The sequence below is a fragment of the Felis catus genome, chromosome D1 (genome assembly GCF_018350175.1).
Source record: "Felis catus isolate Fca126 chromosome D1, F.catus_Fca126_mat1.0, whole genome shotgun sequence".
NCBI lineage: Eukaryota > Metazoa > Chordata > Mammalia > Carnivora > Felidae > Felis > Felis catus.
Genome location: NC_058377.1, coordinates 32,305,635 through 32,321,525, shown reverse-complemented (window position 1 = coordinate 32,321,525; position 15,891 = coordinate 32,305,635). Strand labels below are relative to the sequence as shown.

The window sequence follows — 15,891 nt, the reverse complement described above, 5'->3', positions numbered from 1 at the left end:
GAGTTTTGGCCTCCACCAGCCATGAGAGCCATGGTTCTGCTCTTGCCTTCAGGTCTTTTGAGGCCACCAGCCCTATTTCAGCAATAGAAAATTTCCCCCCTCTGGCAAACAACAGCAACCAGCTGAAGCCCACAAGAAAGTGTATTATCCCGTGGAAGTAGGCCTTTGGTTGCAGGTGTGGCTGAATCCAGGTATGCATAACAGTTTACCAGGAACACGTATCTCTCTGCCCCTTGGTTCTGCCTCCAGGATAGGTTTGTTTCATTGTCAGATTCTCTTTCCTGGAGGGGAGGAGAGGTAAGAGAACTAGGCAGGGGTCAGAGCAAGTAGCACCCCATATGACTTGCCAGCGGTGTGGATTTTATCCTCTGACTCAGGGCACCTGGTGAAAAATTAAAAGCAGGAAGTGACATGGGGCGCCTGGGTGGTTCAGTCGGTTGAGTGTCCAACTTCAGCTCAGGTCATAATCTCGGGGTCCGTGAGTTCAAGCCCCGCGTCGGGCTCTGTGCTGACAGCTCAGAGCCTGGAGCCTGCTTCAGATTCTGCGCCTCCCTCTTTCTCTCTCCTCCCCCCCTCATGCTCTCTCTCTTCTCAAAAATAAATAAACATTAAAAAAAAAACAGGAATTGTTTTGACATGAGCCAATTGGTATGTTTCTTCCCCTCAGGCAAAGATCTGCCCCATGTGTTGTGTTGTTTCTGTGCAGGACAGAAATGGTTCTGCCTTTAGAGGGCCGGTTACTTTTAGACACTGAAAATATTTTTCTCCCCCCTCCCCTTTTTTCTTTCTTTCTTTCTTTCTTTCTTTCTTTCTTTCTTTCTTTCTTTCTTTCTTTCTTTCTTTCTTTCTTTCTTTCTTTCTTTCTGTTTTTTTTTTTTTTTTTTTTTTTGTGGATGACTTCAAGTTTCCTAGTTTTGTGGTCAGAAAAGATGCTTGGTCTGATCTCTGTCTTTGGGTACCTGTTGAGGCCTGATTTGTGACCTAGAATGTGATTGATTCTGGAGAATGTCCCATGTGCACTTGAAAAAAATGTGTATTCTGCCATTTTAGTATGCAGTGTTCTGAATATATCTGTTAAACCCATGTGGTCCAGTGTGTCATTCAAAGCCATCGTTTCCTTGTTGATTTTCTGCTCAGAGGTTCTGTCTGTTGATGTGAGTGATGTGTTAAAGACCTCTACTATCCTTAAATTATTATAAATGAGTTTCTTTACATTTGTTGTTAATTGTTTTGTATATTCAGTGATTGTATGTTGGGTGCATAAAAATTTACAATCGTTGGATCTTCTTGTTTGGTTGTCCCCTTTATTATGAGATAGTGTCCATCTTCATCTCTTGTTACAGCTTTATTTTTTTAAATTTAAGCTTTAGTTGACGTACAATGCATGATTGGTTTCGGGAGTAGAATTGAGTGATTCATCAATTACATACAACGTCCAGTGCTCATCACAACAAGTGCCCTCCTTAATACCCATCCCCCACCCATCTCCCTCCATCAGCCCTCAGTTTTTGCTCTATCATTAAGAGACTCATATGGTTTGTTACCACTCTTCTCTTTTACTGCCCTCTTGCCATGTTGTCCTCTGTTTTGTTTCTTAAATTCCACACGAGTGAGGGGCACCTGGGTGGCTCAGTCGGTTGAGCATCCAACTTCAGCTCAGGTCACGATCTTGCGGTCCGTGAGTTCGAGCCCCGCATCGGGCGCTGGGTTGATGGCTCGGAGCCTGGAGCCTGCTTCCGATTCTGTGTCTCCCTCTCTCTCTGCCCCTCCCCCATTCATGCTTTGTCTCTCTCTGTCTCAAAAATAAATAAACATTAAAAAAAATTAAAATAAAATTCCACACGAGTGAAATCATATATTTGTCTTTCTCTGATTGACATATTTCACTTAGCACAATACATTCTGGCTCTATTCACATCATTGCAATTGGCAACATTTCATTCTTTTTGATGGCTGAGTAATATTCCATTGTATGTATGTATGCATTATATATATGTATGTATATACATATATACATATGTATGTGTATACATATATATACACACACACAGCCCTACCCCACACCTCCTTTATACCTTCATCGGTTGATGGACATTTGGGCTTTCTCCATAGTTTGGCTATTATTGATAATGCTGGTATAAATATTGGGTGCATGCAATTTCACTATTAGGTATTTATCCAAAGGGTACAAAAATACAGTCTTGGTTTTAGAGTTTATTTTGCCTGATAGAAGTATTGCTACTGGCTTTCTCTTGACATTATTGGCATGAGAAATATTTCTTCATTCCCTCCCTTTAAGTCTGCAGGTGAGTTTAGGTCCAAATAAGGCTTTGTAGGCAGCATCTAGATAGGTCTTGTTGTTTGTTTGTTTGTTTGCTTGCTTGCTTTTTTTTCTCTTGTCTATTCTGACACCCTACCCAATGTCTTTTGATTGGAGCATTTAATCCATTTACATTCAGGGTAATTATTGATAGATAAATATTTAGTGCCATTTTATTAGTTGTTTTGCCATTGTTCCTTGATGTTTTCTCTGATCCTTTGTTGTCTGTATGACTTTTGGTCTTTCATTTCCACTCAAAGAGTCTGATTTAAATATTCTTTTCTTTTGACTGGTATTACATTTATTTATTTATTTTTAATACTTATTTATTTATTTTTAAATTTAAGCCCAAGTTAGTTATCTTATAGTGGAATACAGTTTGAGGAGTAGAATTTAGTGATCCATCAAGTACAAAAAATACCCAGTCCTCATCCCAAGTGCCCCCCTCATGCCCATCGCCCATTTAGCCCATTCCCCTATTCACTAGCCCTCCAGGAACCCTGCATTCGTTCTCTATATTTAAGAGTCTCTTACCGTTTGACTCCCTCTTTGTGTGTGTCTTATTTCTGCTTTCCTTTCACTATGTGTATCAGTTTTATTTCTTAAATTCTACAGATGAGAGAAATCATATGATGTGTGTCTTTCTCTGACATATTTTGCTTAGCATAATAGAGTCCGGTTCCATCCATGTTGTTGCGAATAGCAAGATTTCATTCTTTTTGATCGCCGAGTAATATTCCATTGTATCAGTATACCACATCTTCTTCATCCATTCATCAGTCAATGGTCATTTGGGCTCTTTGCATAATTTAGCTTTTTTTGGTAATGCTTCTGTAAACATTGGAGTGCATGTGCCACTTTGAGTCAGCGTTTGTGTATCTTTTGGATAAATACCTACTAGTGCAATTGCTGGGTCATTGTGGAGTTCTGTTTTTAGTTTTTGTGATAAATCTCCATACTATTGTCCAGAGTGGCTACACCAGTTTGCATTCCCACCAGCATTACAAAAGGGTTCCCTTTCTCTGCATCCTTGCCAGCACGTGTTGTTTCCTGAGGTGTTAATTTTAGCCATTCTGATAGGTGTGAGGGGATATCTCCTTGTGGTTTTGATTTGTATTTCAGTGATGATGAGTGAGGTTGAGCATCTTTTCATGTGTGGCCAATCTGGATGTCTTCTTTGTTAAAGTGTCTCTTCATGTCTTTTGCCCATGTCTTCATTGGATTATTTGGTTTTTGGGTGTTGAGTTTGATAATTCTTTATAGATTTTGGATATTAACCCCTTATGTGATATATCACTTGCAAATATCTCCTCCCATCCCATTCAGCTGCCTTTTAGTTTTGCTGATTGTGTCCTCTGCTGTGCAGAAGCTTTTTATCTTGAGGTCCCAATAGTTCATTTTTGTTTTTGTTTCCCTTGCTTCTGGGGACATGACAAGCAAGAAGTTGCTGTGGCCAGGATCAAAGAGGTAGGTTGCCTGTTTTCTCGTCTAGGATTTGGATGGTTTCCTGTCTTACATTTAGATCTTTCATCCATTTTGAGGTTGTGTGTTTGTCTGGCTTCAGAACATGGTCCAGGTTCATTCTTCTCACTCTCCACTTTCCCGGTACCATTTGCTGAAGAGACTCTTTTTGTCCATTGGATATTCTTCCCTGCTTTGTCAAAGATGAGTCGGCCATATGTTTGAGGGTCCACTTCTGGGTTCCCTATTCTGTTCCATTGATCTCTGTGTCTGTTTTTGTGCCCGTACCCTACTGTCTTGATGATTACAGACTTGTAATACATGATAAAGTCCAGAATTGTGATGGCTCCCGCTTTGGTCTTCTTCTTCAAGATTACTTTGGCTATTCAGGGTCTTTTGTGGTTCCATACAAATTTTAGGATTGCTTGTTCTAGCTTCGAGAAGCATGCTGGTGCAATTTTGATTGGGATTGCATTGAATGTGTCGATAGCTTTGGGTAGTATTGACATTTTATCAATATTTGTTCTTCCAATCCATGAGCATGGAATGTTTTTCCATTTCTTTCCATTTTCTTTTTCTCTCTTCAATTTCTTTCATAGACGTTCTGTTGTTTTTTCTTTTAATTTTGTTAATGTTTATTTTTGAGAGAGAGAGCAAGAGAGAGAGAGAGAGAGAGAGAGAGAGAGCGAGCGAGCGAGCGCGTGCCTGAGCAGGGGAGGGGTAGAGAGAAGAGGGAGACACAGAATCTGAAACAGGCTCCGGGCTCCAACCTGTCCGCACAGAACCCAATGTGAGGCTCGAACCCACAAACTGGGGAATCATGACCTGAGGTGATGTCGGTGCTTAACCGAGTGAGCCACCCAGGCACCCCTCTATTGTTTTCAGTGTACTGGTCTTTTACCTCTTTGGTTAGGTTGATCCCTAGGTATTTTATGGTTTTCAGTGCAATTGTAAATGAGATCAATTCCTTGATTTCTCTTTCTGCTGCTTCATTATTGGCATATAGAAATGCAATCCAATTCTGTATATTGATTTTATATGCTGAGGCTTTCCTGAATTCCTGTAGGAGTCCTTGCAGTTTCTTGGTGGAGTCTTGTGGATTTTCCACGGAGAGTATTACATCTGCGAGGAGGGAAAGTTTGACCCCTCCTTGCCAATTTGGACACCTTGTATTCTTTTTGTTTTCTGATTGCTGAGGCTAGGACTTCCAACAGTGTGTTGAATAACAGTGGCCAGAGTGGACAGCCCTGTCATGTTCCTAACATTAGGGGTAAAGCTTTCAGTTTCTCCCTATTGAAGATGATATTGTCTGTGGGACTTTCGTATCTGGACTTTATGATGTTGAGGCACGATCCTTCTATGCCTCCTTTCATGAGGGTTTTCTTTTCCCATCAAGAGAGGATTCTATATTTTGTCAAATGCTTTTTCTGCACCTGTTGAGAGGATCATGTGGTTCTTATCCTTTCTTTTATCAATGTGATGTATCCCATCAGTTGATTAGCAGACATTGAATCAGTTGTGCATCCCAGGAATAAATCCCACCTCATTGTGGGGATTAATTCTTTTTATGTATTGTTGGATCCGGTGTGCTAATTTAGTTGCGAATTTTTGCATCCAGGTTCATCAGGGAAATTGGTCTGTAGTTTTCCTTTTTAGTGGGTTCTTTGTGCAGTTTGGACTCAAGGCCATGCTGGCCTCATAGAATGAGTTTGGAAGTGTTCCTTCCATTTCTCTGGCCATAACCTTATCTTGTTCCTTCATTTGGGATGCATTCCTCTTGTCTTGGCATTTTGGCTGAGTATTTGCGTTCTCTGTGTTCCAAAAGCTCCTTATGTTACCTGCCTGTGAGATAAATGGCTTTATGAAGAGGATGTCATCTAGTGTCCAGGGCCGGGCACATCAGGGAGTGTCTGTGGTGTGTGTTGCGTGCACTGTTTTGTGTTCTGCCTGCACTATCCTTCAGGCCAGTTGTATAGGCAATGTATGGTCCTTGGCCAGAATGTGGTGAGTTTTATCTAGGTCTGCTCTGATCTGCTTGTTAAATGAGACTTGAAACGACTGCCACTAGAAGTGAAACCCTGCAGAACTGTCTGGTCAAGAGAGGTGGTGTGGTCAGGGGCTTCTGCTGGTCTTCTGGAGAAGGGGCCAGCTCCTCTGGGACCGAGGCAAGCTTGACCTAGAAGGCGAGTCTCACCAGAGCACAGGAAGGTGGGGCTTGGTGTAAGCAGGTTAGTGTGGGAATTGCCTTGTTTCCAGCAGGTGGCTCTGTGTTTATGCTGGGGGGCAGAGGAGGGAAATGGCACCACCCAGCTCCTCTGTCCCAGCTCCTTTGTCCCCTTTTTTGACGACTGCCTCTCAGGGATGCTCCCCAAGATGAGTATATAATCTCCCCACTGTGTGCACCAGGCATTGTACAGATAACTGTTTCCATGCCATCTGCCTGCAAGTACTTTGCTGCCTTCTCTCCAGGAGTAGGCCAGTGCCCTTAGGGATGTGTCCCAGCCAAGACTGCTAACCTTTGAAAGCCCATATTCGTGGGGTGCTTGAATAGCTTGGGTAAGTGTCTGACTCTTGATAGTGGCTCAGATCATAAACTCGTTGTCATGGGATTCTCTCTCTCCCTCTCTCCCTGTCCCTCCCTTGCATGTGCTGTTTCTCTCAAAATAAATAAACTTAAATTAAAAATTAAAAAATTAGTGGCATGGAATACCTTATTGAAGCAAGATTGCCTCCCTGAGGGAATGGCAGGGGTCTATCGGTAAAATTTCTCGCACTGACCAGGCAATTATGTTGACTAGTTAAAGGTTACATTCCTGCAGGGATGACACTAGGTTTGGTGATGTGGGGCCTTAATGTAAGTAACTCCATGATGGAACTATGATTTTTCTTAACATTCCAAACCCAGATTTTTACACATCCATTTTTTGTTAGAAATATAGCCCTAAATAAGATTTAGCCACCTACTGCCGGCCCGATTTTCATATCCTGGGAAACTATGACCATCTCCTAATCATAGATGAAGATCAACTCTGTGGCTCTAAGATCTTTGTGGGTTTAAGTTACTTTGATACGTTACTAAGATCTTTGTGAGTCTACGTTACTGCTGGACTTTTGAAATCTTTGACCCAGGGACCCCCAGCCAGGCTGCTGAGCCATCACGTAGGCACAGAAGCACCCTTTCCAAGTCACCTCTTCCTAAATGTTGTCTTTCCCTCGTGTACTTCTGGGTCTTATCCTTTGGCAAGTCACATGTCCTCATGCAAACCTGTCAAAGTGGCCCAGAGAAAGCTGCTTGCCTGTGACTGCCACTTCATGGTCACATCTTTTCCTTCTGAAACCCCTTGAACTCCCTATCTTTCTTCCAGTCTTTGAATATCTCTTTGATTTGGAAATATTTGATTCTGTTGTATTCTTGCTAAAAATATGCATGAAAATGTTAAAGCAAGGATTTTTTAGAATAAGTGAGCCAGTCACAATGATTCATCTGGCCGTTTGTACACTTTTTTTTTTGAAAATGTTCAGGCATAATATGAAGTACATCCTGTAAAATCTGAATATTATTTATTATCTAGGATAACCACCTTTATGGAAAGCTACTCAATGGCATGCTCATTCAAGATCAGAAAAACACTTAATTTACATACCACGTGATACAGTGGTATATATATGTATATATGTTATCTTAAAATATGTAAAGTAGATGTTTCTATGAATTGTACATCATTGTGCATTCGGTTTTCTGTAACATGAATGCTATTATTTAAATTGAACAATAGTAAGGACAACAAGAATAGGTAAATGTCAATCACTAGTAACTTATACTAGAACCAGTTTTATAATATGTGTTGAAAAAATAAAACCATGATTACTAATAATCTTTTCATTTATGATGGGTTTCTAGTTACCAAAAAATTGGGAAGATAGTACTGAGTCTCCACATACATCAGACTGTTTTCTGACTCTTGATGGCCTATGAGTTGGGACATTATCACAATCAATTTCCCGACGAGATATGGTAGTATTAACTAAAATTTATATGTTTGCTCAGATTTCTTCGGTTTCAACCTCTTCTGTTCCAGACTCATCCCAGCTGGCACATTACATTCAGTCATCCTGTCTCCTTAGGCTCCACCTGGTCGTGACGATTTTTAGATTTTCCATATTTTTCATAATCTGCAAAGTTTTGAGGGTACGTCTGTAGAATGTATTTTGTAGAATGATCCTTGGGTGGGATACGTCTAACGTTTGTTCATACGCTTAGGCCAGAGTTAATGTGTTTTGGAGCAGAAGATCCAGAAGCATCATGCCATCCTTAATTATCACTTCACCTAAAGGATGTTTACTCTGAAGATTGGGGTCTTTTGTGGTTCCATACACATTTTAGGACTGTTCGAGTTCTGTGAAAAATGCTGTTGGTATTTTGATGGAGATTGCATTAGTTGTGTCCATTGCTTTGGGAAGTATAGACATTTTCACAATATTTGTACTTCCAATCCATGAGCATGGAATGTCCTTCCATTTCTTTGTGTCATCTTGAATTTCCTTCATCACTGTTTTATGGTTTTCAGAGTATAGGTCACTCACCACTTTGGTTAGATTTATTCATAGACGTCTTATTATTTGGTGTGCACTGTAAATGGGACTGTTTTCTTAATTTCTCTTTCTACTGCTTCATGATTGTTGTCTAGAAATGCAACAGGTTTCTGTACAATGATTTTGTATCCTCTGACATTGCTGAATTCATTGATCAGTTCTGGCAGTTATTCGGTGGACTCTTTAGGGTTTTCTATATATAGTGTCATGTAATCTGCCAAGTGTGAAAGTTTCACTTCTTCCAGATTTGGATTTGTTTTGCTTTGTTTTGTTTTGTCTGATTGCTGTGGCTTGGAGTTCCAGTACTACATTTATGAAAAGTGGTGAGAGTAAACATCTTTGTCTTCTTCCTGACCTTAGAGGAGAAGCTCTCAGATTTTCCCCACTAAGGATGACGTTAACTGCGGGGGTTTCATAGGTAACTTTTATTACATTGAGGTATGTTCCCTGTAAACCTACTTGAGGGGCTTACAATCATGAATGGATGTTGTACTTTTTTTTCTGCATGTATTGATATGACCGTATGTGTGGGGGTTTTTTTGAAATGTTTATTCATTTTTGAAAGACAGAGACAGAATGTGAGTGGGGTAGGGGCAGAGAGAGAGGGAAACAGAATTTGAATCAGGCTCCAGGCTCTGAGCTGTCAGCAGAGAGCCCAACACAGGGCTTGAATCATAAACCATATGGTCATGACTTGAGCCAATGTCGGACGCTTCAAGGAATGAGCCACCCAGGAGCCCCGATCATATGGTTCTTATCCTTTCTCCCAGTTATGTAATGCATCACAGTGATTGATTTGTGAACATGGAACCACCTTGCAGCTTGGGAACAAATCCACTTAATTGTGGTGAATTATTTTCTTAAGGTATTTTTGAATTTGATTGGTAGTATTTGATTCAGAATTTTTGCATCCATGCTCATCAAGGATATTGGTGTGGAGTTCTCTTTAATTTTTTTTTTTTACATTTTATTTATTTTTGAGAGAGAGAGAGAGAGAGAGAGAGAGAGAGAGAGAGACAGAGCACAAGTGGGGGAGGGGCCGAGAGAGGGGGAGACACAGAATCCGAAGCAGGCTCCAGGCTCCAAGCTGTCAGCACAGAGCCCGATGCGGGGCTTGAACCCACGAACCGTGAGGTCATGACCTGAGCCAAAGTCAGTTGCTTAACTGACTGAGCCACCCAGGCGCCCCTGGAGTTCTCTTTTTTAGTGGGCTCTTGTTCTGGTTTTGGTATCAGGGTAATGCTGGCTTCATAGAATGAATTTGGAAGTTTTCCATCATTTTTTATATTTTGGAATAGCTTAAGAAGATGAGGTCTTAACCCTGTTTTAACTGTTTGGTAGAGTTCACCTGTGAAGTCATCTGGTCCTAGACTTTTGATTGTTGAGAGTTTTTTGATTTCTGACTCAATTTGCTTGCTGGCTGTTGTTCTGTTCATGTTTCTATTTCTGTTTCAGGTTATGTAACTTCTATGTTTCTAGGAATTTATCTATTTCTTGTAAATTGTCCAAAGTTTTGACTTACAAGTTTTCATAATATTATCTTATGGTTGTTTGTATTTCTGAGGTGTTGGTTATGATTTCTCCTCTCTCATTTGTCATTTTATTTGAGTCCATTCTGTTTTTTTCCCTCTGATACAAGCATTGCTACCCCAGCTTTCTTTTGACATTCATTTGCGTGACGTTTCTCGACATCCTCTCGTTTTCATTCTGTAGGTGTCTTGAGGTCTAAAATGGGTCACTTGTAGACAGCATATAAATCTGTTTTGTTTTTTCATCCATTTTTACACCCTATGTCTTTTTATTGGAGCATTCATTCCATTTCCATTCAAAGTAATTATTGATTTGTATGTATGTATTGCCATTTTATTCCGTTTTGTTGTGTTTTTTCCTGATTTTCTCGATCCTTTCTTGTCTTTCTCCTTTCATGTTTTCCTGATTTACTTTAGTGATATATTTTCTTTCTACTTATTCTCTGAATATTTATGGGTGGTTTTTGATATATGGTGACCATTAAGTTTTTACATAATTTCTTTGCTTTTAGCCGTTTGTATTCAGTTGATGGTCATTTACCTTTGAACCCATTATTTTCTCCTCCCTACTATGTTTTGGTACGTTATTATATTTTATATCCATTTTTGTGAGTTCCTCGACTGATTTTTTACAGAAATGTTCATTTTCACTGGATTTGTGTTTTCTCCCTCCCTTTTGTCACTTTTGGTCTCTCTGTTCCACTCAGAGTCCCTCTTAGTATTTCTTGCTGGACTGATTTAGTGGTACAAACTCTTGTAGTTTTTGTTGGGGAGATTCCATGTCTCCTTCTGTTCTGAATGATAGCCTTTCAGGATAGTGTATTCTTGGCTGCTGATTTTTCCATTCAGCACTTTGAATACGTCATGTCACTTCCCTCTGGCTTGCCAAGATTCTGTTGACAAATATGTAGCTGTCCTTGGTGGCTGGGGGCTATGCACCAGGGCAATCAGGGGCTCAAGGCTGTGCACAGAGTACATCAGTGGCTGGAGACATGTGGCTGGGTGAGACCGGTGAGGGTAGCCAGGGGTGCATAGCTGGGTGCAGTGCAGATGTGCACAGTGTGCAATGGCAGCTTTGCCTGCAGCTGGCCACACAGGGTGCCCATGCGGTTTGCACAAAGTTTGCCAAGGCCAGCAGGCTTGGAGTGGGTGAGCCCCCCAGAGAACGCTTGGGACTGGCACACAGCTAGCACGTTAGGTAGCGAGTGTCCTTGCAGGTCCACTCCCTGGTAGGTGCCTCTGTGCTTAATCTGGGGGGGAGGGGGGGAGAAAAATGGTGCCTGTGAACTCCCTCATTGTTGGAAAAGTCCCCCAACCACTCAGAAGTCAGCATGAGCACATCTGTCTCCTGTTGCCTTGGCATTGTGTACAATGCCATGTTTACATTGCCTCTCTACACAGGCAGGGACCTGGCTCTCACTCATCCTCTTGGATCACCCAGTGCTGGGTCAGCTGACCTCCAAAGCTCCAGGATCCAAACTCAAGGGAATTCAGCCCCTCTGGGTTTTAAAGCCAACTGTTTTGGGGATTAGTCTTGTTTGTGTGAGCTCCCTGGTGTGAGGGCTCACTTTCTCTGCCCTCTCTGCAGGCAGCCACCCTCCACCTTTCTGACCTTCCTAACCTTTCAGATACAGCTTCTATTTAGTGGTGGAGTTTGTTCTGCCACTCTCTGGATCCCTCTGTGGTTTATGGACTTGGATGTGGATGTTATGTAGTTGAAAACATGGGACAGGGTGAGCTCAGGGTCCTCCCACTCTGCTATTACTAATTTTTTTAAATGCCTCCATTTTTGGATTTTTGAGACATGGGCAGACAGACTCCTATCACCCATGCACTTCAGGATTAGAAAGGAACTTTCCCACATTTTCTCCTAGCATTTTGTGTTTTGAAACTCTCTTTAATGAGGTATGATTTACATATAACAAATAGCCTCAAGTTAAAGGGTATAATTTGATGCAACTTGATCTCATGGGTACAGCACCATGAAGTCATATGGTTTCTCTCTAAACCTTAAGTCATGACCCCTTTGTGTCTAATGCCAATGTTGTTTTTGCAGTAAGGACTACATTTTTTTTTTTAACATTTGCAGATATTGCCCAGGTGTCTGAATGCCTGCACTGGGGTACCTCCTTTTCTGATGGACTGGATTCCCGTAAGTACTGCAGTCGATCTACCTTTGGACTTTATCCTGTGTTGTGTCTTTCAGTCTGTTCACTTAATTTTGTTGCAGTACTTTAATGTTGAGGGATTCATAATTGGATTGATTTTCACTAAACGGTATGAGCTGCCGTTCCAATTATGACAGAAAGCACGGGCTTCCCGTGGTAGGTACTCACGAGCAAGGCTGATATCCTGGGCACTTGAGCTGAGAATGTCACTCTGTCTTTTTGCCAGCCTTCTTCCCTACCCTTGAGGCAAGAATCTCCTTTTGTTCACACAGAAGTGTAGGTGAAGTCAGCAGAGAAAGGTCCCTTCTCTTCTCTTCCCTTTGTCTCTCAAACTCCCTGTCGCTACCTTCTGCCCGTCCCTTTCTCTGACTCAATCCCCCAGGTCCACTGCTCCAATCCAGCCATGATCAGGGCGTCCTCCAGCTGCTGGCTTCTGCTCTGGCCATCCCTCAGCGAGGAAACCGCAGGGGGATTATGTAGTTCACGGGTCTGATCAAGAAATCTCTGCTCCTCAGAGCCCTCCTACACATGGTGCTGTCTGGGGAGACCTGGCATCCCGGGCGAGGGTCTGACTTCATGTTGGTCTCCTCACTCCTCTCCCATAGTCACTGCTGGTCCCTCATCCTTCCCCATCATTAGAACTCCGCCATTTCCTAGGGGCAGATACCTGTCTATCTGACTCTGAGGCACCAGGGAGTCAGTGAATATTTCTAAAATAAATGAACATAAACGCCCCATAAATCTAGACACAGGAAGTTCCCACCACCCTGGAAAACTCCCTCAGGCTCTCTTGCACAAAGGGTGATGTTGCTACTATCCTCTGTCGCCGCCATTTCTGCCAGCTTGTTCCCTGTGTGTACAGGAACCCCACTGTGTGCACTGAATGGGGAGTGAGAGTGGATGTTCCTAGAAGCAGACGCTGACACAGAATGGTGAAAGGTGTATTAGGGGACAGTAGGAAGGACAAAGTGGAGGGGACAGGATGGGCAGGGAAAGCATTCAGGCAGGTCTGACACCTTCTTAAAATCGATACATAATCACTGTCGTCTGTCACCGCGCACAGTCCTCTTGAAATTTCAAAATAGTTGTCCTATAAGGGAAAGAAATTTAGAGTTATTTCCGTCTTATCTTATGTTTTCCTACATGCATTCTGTCCTCTGTAGTTTATCTGTGGCCTCAGATGAACACTTTAGTGGGTGGCTGCATCTGTGAGTCTATACGTAATGGAAAATGATTGTCTTCAGATCTAGATCTGTGAATGTACACATTCTCATAATGATCTTTTCTTTCTTTGTCTGGTAGAGCCCGAATTTGAATAGAAAAATGAGGGACCCTGTCTTATTGTTTAAAACGGCGATTCCCAATCCCTGGGCTGAGGTGTTAACAGTCTTAGTTTAACGAACTCCCGTGACCATCTTTTTTTGATGATCATTGTGTGGAGATATCTTAATTGAAACTGTGAGAAGGGTGAGTGGACACTTCCCAGAGATTTTGCAGAGGCTTTACGTATTTAATGTCTTCCTTTTATAATGTTCTTGGAAACAAATATTACCCCTGTTTTCACCGATACCAAAGCTGAGGCTCTGTGTAGGTCCCACTGAGAACTGGTATTAGGCCTGAGCCAGCAGGAACACAGGCAAAGCCTCAGGATATTATGAGAGAAGTCTGAGGAGATGATTCCACATTGGGGAGGTCCAGAAAGAATGAGGCAAGGTAGGAGACTTCCAAGTGGAGTGTGGTGTCATCCTCCTTGATGTATTCCAGGAACACACTGGAAAAGGTCCTCACCCGTAAGCACGCTTAGCTTCTAAAGTTACCACAAAGAGATGCCAGGTGGAAAACAGGGAAGCCCGTAGACTCGGGGTAAAGGTTTTGCATTTGGAAACAAAGACAAAAACAAAAGAGCAGACATACCACACGACACACAAACCAGAGCCAATGACAGGAGAGTGTGCTGCACAGAAAGATGTGGCTGTCCGTAAGGACTCAGAACTGAAAGTGGCCAGAGCATTTACCTTGTGCTTCTTGGCAGTTTTGGCAGAGCCAGGGTTGATGTCACTCTTGGGAGTGTCGCCTGCTTCTGGATCTGCAAAAAGCCCTAGAAGGGATGGAGGTTTATTCTGATTTGAGTCGACTGTTTGGAGATCAAAAACAAAAAAAAACCCTCCCCTCATTCTTCCGACAACTTAAACTCTTTGCCCCAGTCAGATCCCAAATCACGTGCAGAGGGTATCCCACATGCCTCAGGTGATCCCCAAGAAGAAGTTGAAGAACCATCCCTTATAACTGGATGAAGACGCCTAAAAGCCCCGATTCAGATGTGTTCATCACTCACCGAACAACGTGGGATGGCTGGGGGTGCAACTGGATGGACACACGTTAGGCTGTGCCTCATGCCTCACAGGGCCCAGCACGTGGCATGTGTACAGGGCATGTCTGCTGAAGCGCTATGCCTGCTTTTCTGCAGACAGCCCCAATCCTTCTCCACGAGAGACACCTGTACCAACACATGGTGGGGGGAATGACAAAGATGGGATCATGAGAAACTTGAGGAATGTGGTAATGGCAGCAGACACATTCCCCTTGCATCACAATGGTCTGTGGTACGGCCTCTGCACCTTGGCCAAAGAGCTAACAGCAACAAAAATAAGATGGGTGTGTTTTACAAGTCAACTTCTAGTGCTCAGATCATCTTACCAAGTGTTGCAGGTGGAGGGGTTCAGGGCCGCCAAGGTTCAGGAGGTGGACGTGCCTAATGGTCCATGGGGGTGGGGAGCCTCTAGGGTAGGGCATGCAGAATCGTCCAGTTAGCCAAGGAGGTCCCCATGGATCCACACTGTCCTGCAGAACAGAAGTGACAGCTACGTGCCTATGCCAGACAAGAGAACCAATACCAAAAGCAGCTGTAACCCAGAGAAGAACGTGCCAGCACCTGCCACCTTCTCTGCCACCAGGATCCAAGAGAGTAGCATCAGTACCTGAAAACTCTGTCCCTGCCACTGGATACCACCTACAGCTTGGGGTGGTAGATGCAAGAGGAGGAACTGCTGTCACCACACATCACTGCCCATGTCTGCGGAAGTAAAATGGCAAGGGTCCTGTCCTAGAGGGTTAACAGAAGTAGTTACATAGTGATGAAGCAGCATTCTCCAGACAGGCAGGCATCTAGGTCCCAGTTCACCCTGCATCCCTCCTCTGCAGTGACTCCTGATGCTCTGTTTTTGGTATATTAGGAACACAACAAATTGAGTGGGAATAAATGGCTCCTATTCTGCTCGTGGAATCACAGCCACTCCTGGCGAAAAGGTCTGCAGCCGGACCCTCACTTTGCCTCCTCTGCTCCTCTCCCTGAGAAAGGAGTCTTCCCTCTTGAAGTGTTGTCAAAGGCCTCTGAGACCTCTGGGGAGTGGAGGATGCCTGGAGGAAGTCTTCTGTGAGGAACAAGTGACTTGTGGTGAATGTCTCCAAAGCTCAGATGTGTTCATCTTAATTCATAGGGAATTCTGACTTGAAGCATACTACAGGACACAGAGTAATTAAGTCCTACAGAAACAAAAAAGGTAAACATTCACATAACAGCTTTAATGCAAGTGTTTTGGTATAAAACTCCTGGGATGTGTCATGAGACTGTATCAGCTCTAACAGTGTCTGGCGACACAACCAGAAACTGCTCATATGAACACAATCGAAGGACACAATGTTCAGGTTATTTTTACCTAAGGTATAGCTGGAAGGATTCCAGACCACTCATTTACCAACAAAGATGGGAAGGTGATGAGTGATGATAATGACTTTGTCTAAGACCACTCTAAATTGCACA

At 42.8% G+C, this 15,891-nt stretch overlaps 1 protein-coding gene and 1 long non-coding RNA gene across 7 annotated transcripts in view; both read left to right on the top strand.

The window, feature by feature from the left end:
• Positions 1 to 15,891, top strand: part of LOC123380411 (transport and Golgi organization protein 1 homolog) — a 207,520-nt gene that overhangs the window by 61,292 nt on the left and 130,337 nt on the right. The gene's annotated exons all lie outside the window — the stretch shown is intronic.
• Positions 1 to 15,891, top strand: part of LOC123380418 — a 51,174-nt gene that overhangs the window by 24,386 nt on the left and 10,897 nt on the right. For 3 of the 5 annotated variants that reach the window (XR_006586152.1, XR_006586153.1, XR_006586151.1), the window contains one exon: positions 11,993 to 12,055. This is a non-coding gene — a long non-coding RNA (uncharacterized LOC123380418). Of the gene's footprint in view, positions 1 to 3,209; positions 3,221 to 3,751; positions 3,788 to 6,579; positions 6,586 to 11,992; positions 12,056 to 15,891 lie in introns of those variants that run through there. The other 2 variants (XR_006586150.1, XR_006586154.1) reach the window with 2 other exon arrangements.